We start from the raw sequence: 15,376 nt of genomic DNA on the forward strand, positions 1-15,376 counted from the left end.
GTAATAACCTTCATTTCAGTGCTCAAATTAGCTCTTCTTTTCTCCCCCTCTTTAAACACATATCAAATCTGATCTGCAACCCCAGATCAAGATACAATTTGTGTGGAGGGCAGCAGAAAACATTGTGAAGTATCTCAGTATTTCCCAATACCAGCTCAGCGGGTGAGGTGCTGTTGCTTTAAAAATATAATGTGAAAACTATAATGAGAAAAGGTTTGGATTTGGGCCAAAAAAATTTAAAACCTTTATGGTGGATTGAACTGTTTTGCAACTAAATACCGCTTTTCTCCGAAACAGCCCGTTCCCTCGTGCAGCTAAATGCTGCCATATGTTTAAATTCTTGCAGGCCTCCTAAGGCTGACCCAGAAGAAATGTCAACAAATGTTTGTGAGTCCTTGTGGCCTTGTAACATTTCCTTTAAAAAGTGAAGAATGGAACAGCAGGAGCTGTAACACTCCTCCAGAACAGACATATGAAGGCATATGGCTGACATGGGAGCCTGCTGGCTCTCCCAAGATTGTTGGTTTCATTCTTAAGGATCTTTTTTGTTGGTTTTTTTTTAATTCCTCAAGACAGCTAAACTTGTGTTTCTGTGTGACGAGTTGCTCTGTAGTGCTCAGAGCTGAGGCTGGGATGCCTGGGGTCCTGTGCAGCCCCCGCTGCACCAGGGAGAGCCCCCAGGTTGTTCCTAAAAGTGGCAGATGGGGAAATCCAGGAAGGGTGAGATGTGGTGGCTCGGAGCTGGGGATGTCCCAGAGGATCTCCAGGCAGCTCTGTGCACACAGGAGCTTGGGTGGCTGGGAAGGTTTTCTCTGTAGAGCATGAACCCAGTGCTGGCTCTGGTTTTGACAATTAAAATAAAGGACATTTGCTGAACGGTGCTGAATAGTTTTACTTAACTTTCATTGAAGATGTGGATTTATCACTACTTAGCTAAAGGGTGTGAGTTTGCTGATATGGGGAAAGATCTTCAAATGTACAGGATCTCAGGTTTTTTCCAAGTCAAAGTGATTTAATTGTACCAAACCATTAGACCCTCATGAGAATTTGTGCTCAAATCTTTGATGCCTTGGATCACTTTTCTTCTTCCCTGTAAATGTCATTTCCTCCAATTATTACTTTTAATTAATTGAAATATTCCCGTGCTGTACTGAGTAACTCCTGGAAATCTCCAGGGCACAAAACAAGCAGAAGGGTAGAAACCAGCTCCACAGCTCAGCTTCCAACTGCCCGTACTTCATCTCACCATGTGCATTTGTCCTCCCTGTTCCTAAGGCACTTGAGAACATCTGTGTCCATAAGTCCAGCCCTGCAGGTTTATGTGTCCCAGAGGCTGCCCCAGGCCAGCTGGGTGAAATTGTGGATTATCATATAGAGAAGGAAGAGCAGCCTTGGGTGCTCATCCAGATTTCTTTCTCTGATGAAACACCAGGTCTTACTTTGCAAGTTACGACTTTTGGTCATTTTTGCCAGTGCATTGTGTGGATGTGCAGTGCTTTAAACCCTGAGATCTTGACCTTTTGAGTTAGAGCAGTGGGTGTTTCTCAATACCACAAGATACTTCTTCACAAAGTATTTTGGAAGATAATTTATGTAACTGTTCATAAAATTATACTGTCTTGATGTGGGGGACTGGTGAGGTTTGTTTTCTCCAGTGTGGTTGGGGCAGTTTCTGTGCCCTGAAAAATTAGATCATAAACCCAACATTTGGATAAAATGCAAACTCTAAAAGGAAAAATCCAAAATTTAAAAAAAAAATCCAACCATGGAGTTTTTGTGGTTTATTCCTCATGCTCTCTTTTTCTCTGGGCACTGCAGTTACAGTAATAAGAAAACAATAATGTAAAAACAATGAACATCTTGCATGAGATTGACAGAATGAATAATTACATTTCTTTTTTGAAAGAGAGTGAGGAAGCTTATTATTGCCGTTTGAAACCTCGCAAATGAATTTTATGAAGTGTTCAGCCATAATTTAGCATGCAGAATGCTGTCTGTTAGAAAGGGCTGCAGTGTAATTATCATTTCTGTGACTGGAGAAGCAGCGAGGTGTTGCAGCTGAGTTGTCCTCACTCTCAGGTGAACTCCTTAGGGGGCTTGTTTCCCTGTAACTCAGGTTGACACTATCTGAAAACTAAATAACAGGTTTGTTTAGCCATGTTGAGCTGTCAGGTACTCATAAGTCTCACAAACTCGAAGCTGATAGCACAGACACGAGTGTATGTTTATGTTCCCCAAGTGGAGAGCTCACCAAATTGAACATTAAGTGTGCAGACAGCCTCAGTTTGGCTCGTTTCCATGGCACACATATGGAAAAAGGTTGGCTCCCTGAAGAAATGATTATATGGCCATCTCATTCTGGGTTTAGAGCATCTCAGCGTTGGTTGTGAGAGTCAATTAACTCACCTTCCCAGATCCAGGCGCTAATTGCTGCCTGCAGCTCCTGGAGCTGAGGAGCAGAGGCTGTGTTGACAGAGGCTGCTGCTGGCAGATGGCACCTGAGTCCAGCCCAGCCACACAAGGTGTTTGTCCCCGTGCCAGGGCTGAAGGAGCAGCTCTGAGCAGCAGCCCCTCGGACGGGCGGGCTGGGCGCTCTGCGCTGTGCTCTCCGCGTTTCCTCAGCTTCAGCTCAGCCTGCAGCTCAATCTGCCAGCAATGCACCCTGAGATACTCCCAGCAAAGCTGCCCAAGGCCACCCACAAGGCTTCAGTTATGACTTGGAACATTCTTCCACTCCTGTCCAATTCTGTTGAAATGTGTGAAAATTCCATTGCTGTATGAAATCTTATCTAATTTAGATAAGTTTTTGGCAAACAGGTTTTTCTGTGCTTTTGGGGAGAGTCACATTTCTGCAGAGCAGGTTATCTTAAATTCTTATTAGGAATTAGAATAATGGAATCATAAAATCGTTAATTCCAGCCCATGCAGTCCCAGCTGTGCCCCATCCCCACCCTGTCCCCAGCCCAGAGCTCTGGGTGCCACCTCCAGGTGACACCTCCAGGGATGGGGATCCAACCCTCCCTGGGCAGTTCCAATCCCTGAGCTCCCTTTCCATGGGGAAATTCCTGCTGTGCCCACCCTGAGCCTGCCCTGCCCAGCCTGAGGCCGTTCCCTCTCCTCCTGTCCCTGTTCCTGGAGCAGATCCCAAATCCCCCCGGCTGTCCCCTCCCGTCAGGGAGTTGTGCAGAGCCACAGGGGCCCCCTGAGCCTCCTTTTCTCCAGGCTGAGCCCCTTTCACTCCCAGTGAGGTTATTTCCATGCACTCTTCCTTTTTCTCCAGGGATGTTAACACTGGGCACTCCTTGCTCAGTCCCAAAAAAAGCCACTGAAACTCGGAGAGTAGCTGTGCTTCTGAAATCTGGTGAAACAGTGGAGAAAGGTTCTCAGCTTTCAGCCAGTAAGGGTTTGTTGATTTGTTAGTGTTGCTTTGTGTTGTTTTTCGGTTTGGTTGTTTTTTAGCTTTTTTTTTTTTTAATACAATCCTTTTGTTTTCCTAAATACATCCTCTTGTTGGTTGAATATGAGTTTACCACATGATTGCCAGTGGTACCTTAGAGCTCATTTATTGTTATTTAAAGAACTGCCTACAGCACCTAGGACTATCTCCACCAGGCAATATCACTGACAGATACCAGCAGGAATTCTTCCCTAATTGTGCAGTTTCTCTGGAATATGCAGAGCACTTGCTCTGTTATTGTTTGCTTGTGTGTATTTCTACTTCACAACCATTGTTTGGAAGTAACCTGCTAATGCATTTGCTTGTATCTTGTAATAATTACACCACAGAAAATTAAAGCCTTGGTGCTATTTGGGTGGCATAATGAAGAGCAGACAAATGTTAAATATTAATATTGTCAACTATTCTGGTTCATTTTAGCTGGAAACTTCAGTGTTATGAGTGCTTCATAACCTGCTGCAGCTGAAATACAGATATGTGCTTGAGTTACGGCTCCAAGAAGAGATAGGAAGGCGGGTTAGCAAATAAAAAAGTAACTCCATAAAAAATATAAGTGTATTGTAATTTCTGGACTGAGATCCTGAAATGATAGGTGGCGGAAAATTATGTCATCCTTGCTATAAATATTGCTCAAATTCTGCAAAACTCATTAGCTGTGAGAAGGAACTGCACAGCAGGCATCAAGAAATGCTCCTAGTCCTTCCTCATCTCCCAAGTTCTTACTCACTGATATTTAGCTCTGTTTTTAATGGTAATTTCTTAAAATTATATATTCATTATATACATATATATAATATACATAAAATATGTGTGTGTGTATTATATACATACAAATACATTGTGACAGTATCAAAGTATCAGCTGCTCAGTATTGATCAGTCATGAAAAACTGAAATTACCAGTTAAAGAAGATTTGGGGGTTTTTCCCTGTTTTTTTTTTTTTTTGTTTGGTTTGGGTTTTTTTGGTTTTGTTTTTGTTTTCGTTTTTGTTTTCATTTTAATCAGTAATGTTTATCTTGTCTGTCTGCCTTTCTTTAGACTTTCTTTTGTCAACATTTAAAGACTGCTTCATGGACAAATTAATGTGTTTGACATTGCCTTGTCCTTGACTGAGAAGCCAAGTGTGTAATGTCCTTTGAGGAAACACAAAAGGAAATGAGGAAAAGCCAGCAAGGAAGGACAGAGACCGAATGTCTTCTGGGTGACCTAAAACGAATTTACAATCCATTTTCCCTTCCTGCCACCCTCCCTAGATCTAGACAAGCTGTGACCTCTGGGAGGAGAATGGAATAGGAATAGGCAAAGGGATATATTTGGTCCAGAAAGAAGACTGAATGAAACTTTTTAAAAAGCCTTACAAATGTTTGAAGAGTCATTGCAGGGTTTGCAATAGGCTCCCCAGAATGAATCATGAATCTTCCTCGGCTGACAGAGATATTCAGTGAGTTGAATGAGGCTTACAGAAATTCAGAAGCATCAGATCTCTGTGGTGGCTTTGAACAACTCCTCTTTTCTTTATTTATTAATAAAAGGAAGAAGGTAGGAAAAAATGTCCCTGAGACCAAAGAATTCTGTCTCTCTTGAGTCTCTTGGACAGATTCTGAGCTATTCTCCTTTATGGTATCTCTGATGTCCCAGAATTATTCTTCCTTGGGTGTCTCCAGTGGACCTGGAACCAGCAGGATGATTTTGTAGAACATTCATATAAAGATTTTTCCAAAGGTTAGTTGAATTTATTTTCAGTGCTGTGTCCCCTACAGCTTGACTAATGGGGGCATTCAGCATGTACTTCAGTGGTTCTCAATTTTTAGGCTTCTTTTCAGGTCACTAGAAGAGATTGATAAAAGAGAGCAGAAGAAAGCCAGAGGAAAGAAATACAGAGCAGCCTCCTGAAAGATAATATAAATAGAGCACCAAATGCTAGTGAAGACAGCCTCTGCTATGGATTTACTCTAGAGGAAGGATCTGGCCATTCATGCTTAGTGGAAGAAAAGCACCAAAGAATAGGAAAATGGTAAGGGAAGGAAGCAAGCCAGAAAAACGCCCAAAACTGTAGGGCAAATTTGCCATAAAAATCTTTCAGTTCAGACAAGCTCCCAATCCGTGGTGTCTGACATCTGCTGCCAGTGGAAGCTGAGCTCCAGTGTGACTCAGAAGGCTTCAGAGCAGCTCTGTGTGCCTCCTGCTCTGGCAGGAGCTGATTTGGTATGCTCTGCATGTAGAATTTGCTTTTCCAGGAGAGAATATATATGAGCCTTTTACTGGTGGCGGCTCAAGAACAAAGGTTTAAGATAATCTGCTCAACAACAAAAATAAAAAGTCAAGTTTTAGAGTACAAATGAAGTGCTTTTCCCACATGTAGGTAATTTGAACTATATACAGTGTAGTACATAGAAATATTTATTTAAGCATGAAAAAGTATAATTTTAAATTCATATTTAAATTCATATGTATCTACATCTCTATAAGTGTGTATGCACAAAAAGTCTGTAGCTGCTTGCTGTGGATCCAAAATGCTTCCAAATTTAGATTTTAGAGGAAGCTCAGGGAAGTTGGAAACATTGAAACAGAGGGTTTGATTTATGATATTTAAAATGACAGAACACACCTGCCTTCAGGCCTCCCAATCCAGTTGTATTCCTGGTACCTGGGTAGGACAGGGCTGCAGCAGCATGAGGATAATTAATACAGACTTCATCCTCCAGGGCCCATGGTCTGCCTCCAGGCCCTTGTGACCCAGCAGCAGGAAAAAGCTGATGAAGTCATTTTGTACTGGGTGAGCACAGGACTGGGCACTCCTGTGGTTTGCAGAGGGCTTTTGGGGGGAGGTTCATTTGTTCTTGTGAGCCCACATGAACCTTTTCTGTCCTGCTGGGTAATTTGGCCTCAGATGGGTGAGATTTGGACTTCAGTCTGCAGGCTGTTAACGTTCTGCAAAGCACTGAGATGTGGTTTTGTGTCTCATGAGAGCACACAGCTCTGCTGCTGTTTCATTTCTGCTCTCCCAGCTGGAGTTGAGGTGCTGGATGGGATCTGGAGCGCAGGGTTTGGGATCTGCTCTGCTCTCCCAGATGGAGTTGGGGTGCTGGATGGGGTTTGGAGTGCAGGGTTTGGGATCTGCTCTGCTCTCCCTGCTGGAGTTGGGGTGCTGGATGGGGTTTGGAGTGCAGGGTTTGGGATCTGCTCCCCTCTCCTGGGACCCTGCCTGCACCACTGCACTGGTAGTGTGGATGGACAAGGGATGGGAACACCAGGGGAATACCTGGGCTGAGCGTGAAGTCAGAATATTTCATAAGAAAGTGAAATGGGCTGTTAACCTGCTTAGAACAGAACCTTGTTTGTAGGAAACCTTCTCTGCAGCTCTTGTGTGTTCCTGTCTGCTCTCGGTGGCCTGCACAAGGCATCCCCCTCGAGTGGAGAGGTGCTTTCCTTTTGGCTAGAGGTACAGGATGGCACAGCTTTTGGAGTCAAACTCTGGTTTTGAGGCTCACTTTCTATCAGCCTTCCTTCTGCCAGGGTTGAGAGCAGTGCTGAGGACTGAGCCCTGTGTGTGGGCACAGGCAGCGGCAGGTCCCAGCTCAGCAGAGTGAGGCTGTCCCAGGTGCTGCAGGGCTGTGGTGGTGCAGGCACTGGGGGACACTGTGAGCTCCTGTCCTGCTGCAGGAGGGAGGGAACACAGCTCTGAAATCAGAATTATTTACCCTACCCTGCCAAGCAGATCCTGTCACTGCATGTGTGTGGGGATTGCAGTTTATCCAAATTGCTCTTTTATCCTTTCTGATGCAGTTCTTGCCCTTTGCTTTGTTTCATCCCTTTGCACCTCACCACCTTTCAGCCCAAGATGTGGAATCCTGACGTGTCCATGTCCACACAGAGACCTTGGTCATGCTGCTGGTGTCAGCTGTGGACATTAATTAAGTGACAGCCTTAATAACCAAAATGAGCTTTGAATTTGGAGCTGCTTTCAGCAGTGCAGTTGGACCAGGTGACCTCCAGAGCCCCTTCCCACCTGAATTATCCTGGGCTGCTCTGTTGGTTGCTGACTGTGGGATTATCATTGCTTGGCTCAGCTGCCTGGAATGAGAGGGAAAAGGCAGATTCTCCTGCAAGGTGATACCAAGCATGAGCTTCCTCAGTCGCTGAGACAGTGGCTAGCAGGAGCAATTTTTACACAGCCAAGGACGCTCCTCCTGGTCAAGGCCCCCAGATCCATGTCCTCTAGAAGGGTTAAATAATCCCTGCTGTACACAGAGACCTGAACCCCAGGGCAGCTTCCATTTTTTTATACCTAAACAGAGATTACTCTACATAAAAATATGGTGTGGTGTGTAAGTAGGGACTAGAATAAAACTCAGAGAGCTGGCAGGAAACAGATTTTGTTGAAGCTGTGTTCCTGAAATGCAAATTGCAGAAAATGATCAGAATAACTTCATGCAAATTATATTTATACAGATGATCCAGCTTCGGGAGAAAGAGGAGTTTGGGCAGTGCATAGCACAGAACAGCAAACACCCAAAAATGGAATCGGGAAAGTCAAGTTTAAACTTTATTTTAAGACAGACCTTATAGTTACATCTTTAGAACAGTTAATTATTCACTGGGGAGAGAAGTGAGAGAAGAAATGGGGAAGTTCTGCACCCAAACAGCAGAGATCCTCAGCTGGCGTGTGGGAGCTCTGAGCTCCAGCCTCTTTCCTCTGGGTTTCATGTGGGTTAGTGCATTTTTCAGAGGTTAAATGTTTTACAGTGTACCTTTGCTCACTTTCAGCTGTGGCTCCAAGGTTAAGTGATGTGTGGCAGGGCCAGACTGCCAAGTCATGATAGAAATGTGGAAAGCTCACATATTCCTAAAGCTTTGTGATTCTGAGCTCAAACCTGCGTCATTTTTATTTTAAATTACAACAGCTTCCTTTTTCTTTTTTTTTTTAATTTTTTGTTTTGCCATTATTGTTGCTGTTTATTGCATACATTCTGAATATTTAATATGAGTAATCTGTTTAATATGCAGGTTATGAAAAGGTGCATTTTTTGCAGGCTTGTAATAATTAATCACAGGGGGAGAAACAGCCCTTCAGCCACTCAGTCCACTGGCCTGGGCCGTGTGGAAACCTTGTTCCTGTCTTGGGTTTCAATAAGTAGGTTATTATCAATAATTCAGTCAAGAAATTTTGACTTTTCCAGGTTTTAATTCAGCCACACAGATGTCTTTGGGACTTTGAATTCTTTGCTTGAGCAATAATTTGGATTTTTAGGGTTTTTCTTTAATCATTGTGTGTGGTGTCAGTTGTGTTTCCATAGGCACTTCTCCAGTAAACGGTAACCAAAAAACCATTTATGTGGAAACCTGAGGCAATGGAGTTCTGTCTGTGTTAGAAATGCTTTTTGAAGTGTTGTATATATGGAATATTTTAGTCTCAGCCATTTCTGTGATATGTACCGGAATTTTCATTGGGCTTGGAAAGAGTTGCAAAAATCTGGCACGGTTTAATTTCAGAAACTCATCCCTGATGCTTTTGGATCTCTCAGTAAGTAGGACCTAAACATATATAGTTAGAAATCCACACTTTAAATCCCTTTATGATTGTGAGCAATTTGTCTCCATTGCATTAAACTCTCAGATATTCTCCCAAATTTATTTCTGGAACCACTCTTCCGGAAATATTTAATTTTAGGGGTACAGTGGAAACAGTTTTTCTCCAATTTGAGATCTTTGTGGATTTCTAGTATTTTTTATCTCTTTTGATGTGAGTAATGCACCTGGGTGTTTTTTAGAGGGACAAATGTGTGTGCAGTGCATCAGGAAAAGAGAAAATGAAAATAAACAGAGGTTTGGGGTTGTTTTGGGTTTCCTCTGCACAAATCTCATATCTTGCACGCAACTCAATTGTATTGGTTTATTCACTTTGCCAAACGGCCCACGAAGTTGTGAATATTTATTTAGTGCTGCTCCTAATCGTTTTTCTAATAGGGAATTATTTGGGTACAATGAAAGACATTTGTAAATGAAGCAGATAAGCCCTTTGGCAGACAAGGAGTGTTTTGTCCGACACAAGAATTCTATTGTCCACTGCTTCAGTTGTCAAGTGCCTGGGGAGCCCAGGATTTATGATGATGTTACAATGGCCCTTTCAGAGGGGACTCTAAGAAGCTGTGAGATTCCGTTCCTCTGCTTTTCAGACTCCCAAATGTTTTTGTGGTGCGAGGACAATGCCGGATTCAGCCGCTGCCCCGGCCCGTCTCACATCGGGCATTGAGCAATAATTGCCATAGTGACAATGGCCCGGGGCTCCTTCCCCTCCCAGCCACATTGCCAAACTTGGCACTGGCACCAACCGGCGCTGCAGCCACGGCTTCTTCTGCCCCAAAAAGCCTTGTTAGGCCGTGTGGTGTAAAGAGCCACTGTGGCAAATCTGTTTGGAGCGTTGGAACTGTTTAATGGAATTTATTTTTTTTTAGTTTTCTTGTAATTGTAATTGGACTTTGAAACAGCTTTCTGTAAATACAGCAGTTGGGGGGGTTGGCTTTTTGCCCTTTTGTAAGCCTTATAAAGTTATTAGAACTACTGAAGGCGCATTCTGCTGCAGAGAAAATAGGAAAACAAAAAAAAATGTTTAACAGTAAATAAGAGGCACCTGATAAAAGAAATGGTAATAGGAAGTAAATAGGTATCTGATATTTAATATCATTTACTCAGCTAGACTGTTCTGTCTACAGTCACAAGGATGGAAATAGCCTCAAGCCATGTTTTTAATGAAAATTGGCATCTGGAGGAATTTTTCCTTGCTTGATGTTAATATGAAGATTTATTTACTTTTAAATAATGGTTAATGTGGTTAATGCTACAAATTGGTTAATGCTACAAACAATACCAGTTGGTAACCCCTAATATTTGTCAAAATGCAGAGTGACTGAAGAATAGATGCTGTAATTGGCAGTGAAATTATCATTTATTATTTATAATCTATAATTCTTTAAGGTTTTTCCAGCCCAGCCCACTCTGTGGTTGCATGACTGGTCCCTTTGCTGGTGGCCAGGTGGATGCACAGGGAGAAGCTAATGGAGCTGCAGGTCAGGTGGGGACTGGCAGTGTCTGTTATCAAATCTCTGAGGCTTTTAAAAGCAAAAGAGGAGCTTAAAAAAAATGGATGGTTGGGATATTTATGAGGACATTTTGAGAAGTCCTTACCCAAGCAAATTGAAATGTCTTGGGCATAAAGGAATCTTGAGCTACAAAGTCATCCATAAAGATGTTGTTTTCTGTAAAGATATTGAACAAATTATCAAAATGAGGGAGTTTATTCAGTTTCAGACATTCATATGAATTGTGAATTAGTTCAAAAGGGTCCTTTATGAAAAAAAACCAAAAAACTTGCAAAATGAAAATATTTCAAAGTGCCATACATACTTCATAGCATGAATGTGTGGATTATTTTTACAAACCAAGTGCTTTTATATTAGTGGCTCAGTCATTACAGAAATCATCACTTCATAGAGCTTAACCTTAGCAAAATCCACTGTCTAGGAATGTGCTTTTATGGCACATGTACGCCAAATTTTTAAAAGGGACTCAATGTATTTGCAGTTGTGAGGGGCCACAGAAGCCACGGGACTTTATTTCTTCCTTTGATGGAGCAAGAGTGAAATGTGTTCATGCAATCCTGAATATTAAATAGACAGTCAATGCCTGTTTCCTTTTCAACATTTGTGCTGGGAATCTGAAATTCTGCCCGTGCTGCTGAACTGGGTTTTTTGCAATTAAAACTTGATTGGTTTAATGGGGGTGAAAAGTGGGTATAAAATGAAGGATTGATACAGATGAGGTATCTTAAAGTAACAATTAAATACAACAGAAGATTACTGACTTGGATCTATGAGCCCAAATTACAGAGGCTATTTTTCAATTATTAGGTCTAGAAATCTTCAGTTAAGAAATTTGGAGGTACTGGGAAATCTAGCCTGATTTCCTTGGCTGGCATGGATCTCACTCCTAGAATTCAGTTAGGGCTGTTTGTCTATCAAGGTCTCAAATGAACCTCAGGAATGCAGTGTCTGCACCAGACACAGTTGTAGGTAACAACAGATCACACTGAGTATTTTCTTTGCATTCAGTCACAATAATTATATTTTGTCTATATTTTACTTGTGTGGGGACACCTGGGACAATGAGGTCTGAAATGATGAGGTGGGAGGATGGCTGCTCTGTGAAATTGTGACCATCCTTAACTTACCAGTTTAAATTCAAGACTTGTCATGAGAAATGATTCAGCAGGTTTCTTTTTGTTTCTGCTCCCTTTGTCCAGACTGACTCAACTTCCTGCCCCATTTATGAAAGGATTGTAACTGCTGAAACAGCTGTAGATGAACTTCTTACAGGCAGAGACATTTCTTACTTTTTTTTTCTTCAGATGTTTTATCTTACGTATTTTTTCACTACTGTAGTGGCAGTTCTACTTCCTAAAATAATCTTCTCCCTTTTCCGTCACAATGATAAACCCACTAGTTTTCTAATATGCCTTTAGAACCCTTAGAAATGTTCAGAGCACATCTTGCTGGTTAATGGCATCTGCAGCTGTTCTATTTTTTTACTACAGCGTGTCTTGTCTTGGATAATGTTGCCAGAACAGACTTTTTTCCATACATAACACAAAAGAGATGTGAAAGAATTCTGATATGGCCTCAAGCATTTTAGTTATGGGAACACTGTAGCCAAAGTGAGTCTGTTAAATGTTCCAGGCTGGACAGGGCTCGGATGGTGGAAGGCACCCATGGCAGGGGTGGCACTGGGTTACTTTAAGGTCCTTTCCAAACCTGGCCTTCTGTGATTTTAGGTAAAGGCTATTTATTAATTTCAAGAAGTATTTAATTGTTGTCTTTAGACTCTCTTTAGGCTGCTCTAGTAGTCTATATGCCAGATTTCAGTTTCCTTTTGTTGTGGTCCCAGCACCGGTTTGGATTTCAAATGGCCTTTTTCCTTCTTTGCAGGAAGAGCTGAAGTAGTGGCTGAGTGGTAGCAGAGGGCTGACAGGTGTCACAGCTCCTGAGGTGGCAGTTCAGATGTGTGGAATATGCTACATCAACTGGCAGCAGGTTTCCAGTGGGTGAAGGTGAGTCCTGCATCCAACCCTGTGATCTCCTGAGGGCTGTCAGGGATCCTCGGCTGGGACCTTGTTTCTGTAGTGGCTGCAATATTTGTGCAGTTTGGGGAACATTTCTGCAGGCACTGATCCCTCAGAGAGCTCCTGATAGCTCCCAGCTGTAGGACACAACCATCCTTCTACCACTGCACAGCACAGCTGGATAAGGGGTAAGGGATAAGATGTTTCCAATCCCTTTTGTTGAACTTCTTGTTTAAAACATCAGAGTATCACTTGCAAATTCACACCAATGGAGCACTGAAGAACAGGAATGTTAGGATTTTTCTGATGTTTATAGGTTTACAGCTGGAAGTGATTAGTCAAACAGGTTCATACTTTCCTTATTTTAGTCTGTGAGTAATTAATTCCATGTTTGGACTCTTTCTCTGGTATTTTGTTCAGTACCATTGAGCTGAATACAACTGCTCAGACTTGGGTTGGGAAGGAACTTCATGATGACCCAGAGGCTTCAGAGAAGGTGGAAAGTGTGGAAGTAGAGAGTATGGGAAACTCTAGACCTAAAAGTAGTTGGATCTGCTGCTCTGATACCTTTAATTTTTCAAATCCTCTGTGACTTTGATGGTGCTGTTGCTGCAATTCCACAGAGGGGTGGATTGCTCACTTACAGGAGTGTCCATTGTTTGTTTTTAACACAGAAACAGATTAGGTGTGATAGATAATAAATATATAAACACTGTCGTTTGTACAGAATCAAAGGCAGGAATCCACCTGAATTGTGTGGGATAAAAAGTAAAATGCCAGGATATTAAAGCTCTTTGTCTTGCTGACTCATTCACAGTTTCTACATTCAATTCATTCAGGTCCTGACTGACAGATGCTTCATTTCTGTGAAAATGTCCTTGAATGACAATTACCTCATTTCTGGCAGCCGAATGGACCAGCACTTAGGCATCCTTGTGAGCAGCTCTATGGGACTGTGTGTGGTGTCCTCAGGTCTGGGGAGGGGATGCAGCTGCCAGGCTGGGTGACACCAGCAGCTCTGGGTTTAATTAAGTCCTGAGCAAGGGCAGAACTCAGCATGGCACATTCTTGTCCCGTCTGAACACCAAAGCCACATTTTGCAAACAGTGCTCTGCTCTTGTTCCGATCACATTTCTCAATGGAATGATTCTAAAGAGGGCTTGGTTTGATGAATTTCTGACTAGGTTTCAAATCCATTTGTGGGCATCAAGAAGACATAGAGAAAATATGTGAAATTAGTTCTGCTTGTCTCTGTTCCATGCAGTTACATGAATATTCTCACCACGGTTTTACATCTTTTGGCATTTTCTAATATCTTAGTTCATTGTTTAATTCAGGCCCCTTTCTACTCTGCTTGTTCTAGACTTCAGAGCTACTTCCAAACAGACTTAATTTTTAAAAATTAAAGGACTGTGAGGAATAAGCTTAAAGGAAAACAGCTCATCACTCTCACTAGTGAGATAAGTGAATTTTAACTGGGTCCCTACCCTAGTTTTATCTGACAAAGTGTTGTGTCTTTTTTTTTTATAGACTTCTTTGCATTTCAGAGTTAAAGCAAATAATTTGTGAAAGAAAGCTTCCTGCAGAGAGACTGTGGGATGTTCCCTCTGCTTGGAGTGTGAAGTGTCTCCCTGCAAAAGAGGAGGAACAAGAGCTGCTTTTGTTGATTATCATGTAAACCTGTGACTCCATATGCTTCCTAAATTCTCTTCCCTTCTTTTGAAGGATCTTTCTTAAATTACTTCCAGCTGTGCCTATTCAGGAATGTAAATTTCCTGTTACAGTATCTGGATAATGACAAGAGTTGAGAAGGTAAAATATTCATGTTTAACTATTGTTCATGGAACAAAGAGCAGCAGCAAGGCCCTGCTGAGCTGCTGGGGGCTGTGACACAGCCTTGGCTCAGTCACTACAGAAGGTGACCAGGAGCTTCAGGAGCTGGGAATATCCTGACTGGACATTTCCTTCCTGTGCTGCTCAGATTTTCTGTACTGAATTTCAAGAGAAACAGGGTAAGCACAACACATACACTTCCCTATGATTTTATTACCCTGTAAAGCATCCCACATGAATAAAGGGTCCTCAGGACCCCAAAAAACAGTATTCTGATAGAATAATAAAATCAGAGAATCACAAACTGGTTTGGGTTGGGACCTTAAATCCCACCCAGTGCCACCCCTGCCATGGCAGGGACAGCTCCCACTGTCCCAGGCTGCTCCAGCCCCAGTGTCCAACCTGGCCTTGGGCACTGCCAGGGATCCAGGGGCAGCCACAGCTGCTCTGGGCACCCTGTGCCAGCCCTGCCCACCCTGCCAGGGAACAATTCCTGCCTAATATCTGACCTGAATTTCCCCTCTGTCAGTGTGAAGCCCTTGCCCCTTGTTCTGGCACTGCAGCCCCTGATGCAGAGCTCCTCTCCAGGTTCCCTGCAGCCCCTCAGATCCTGGAAGGCTGTGATGAGTTCATCACATGGGATGAGAAACTGAAGTCCACTTCCTGAATATATAAATTAGTGCTGTATAATGCATACTTTGCCTCTTTCATATGTAACATTTCCTTCTTATGTAGAAAGATCATAATGGGAAAAGCAGACTGCTCCTGATGTGCAGAGCAGATCTTGGAAGGAAATTCCTCTAAAGTTTTGACTTTGCACAGATGCCACATGGAAAGAAAATTAATTTTCACTTGGAATCTCCCTGTCCTGCATGTTGAACCCATCCTACATGTCAGAGCAGAGTGTGCCCCCTCCAGCTGCCTGTTTTGTCCTGTCTTACACCTCTCGCTTCACTTCTCTACAAATATCT

At 42.6% G+C, this 15,376-nt stretch overlaps 1 protein-coding gene across 1 annotated transcript in view; it reads left to right on the top strand.

The window, feature by feature from the left end:
• Positions 1-15,376, top strand: part of CDH11 (cadherin 11) — an 81,021-nt gene that overhangs the window by 27,319 nt on the left and 38,326 nt on the right. The window contains 1 exon segment of the mRNA XM_033069519.1: positions 12,439-12,560. The gene's annotated coding sequence lies outside the window, so the exon portion shown is untranslated.

The sequence above is a fragment of the Catharus ustulatus genome, chromosome 11, assembly GCF_009819885.2.
Source record: "Catharus ustulatus isolate bCatUst1 chromosome 11, bCatUst1.pri.v2, whole genome shotgun sequence".
Lineage (NCBI taxonomy): Eukaryota > Metazoa > Chordata > Aves > Passeriformes > Turdidae > Catharus > Catharus ustulatus.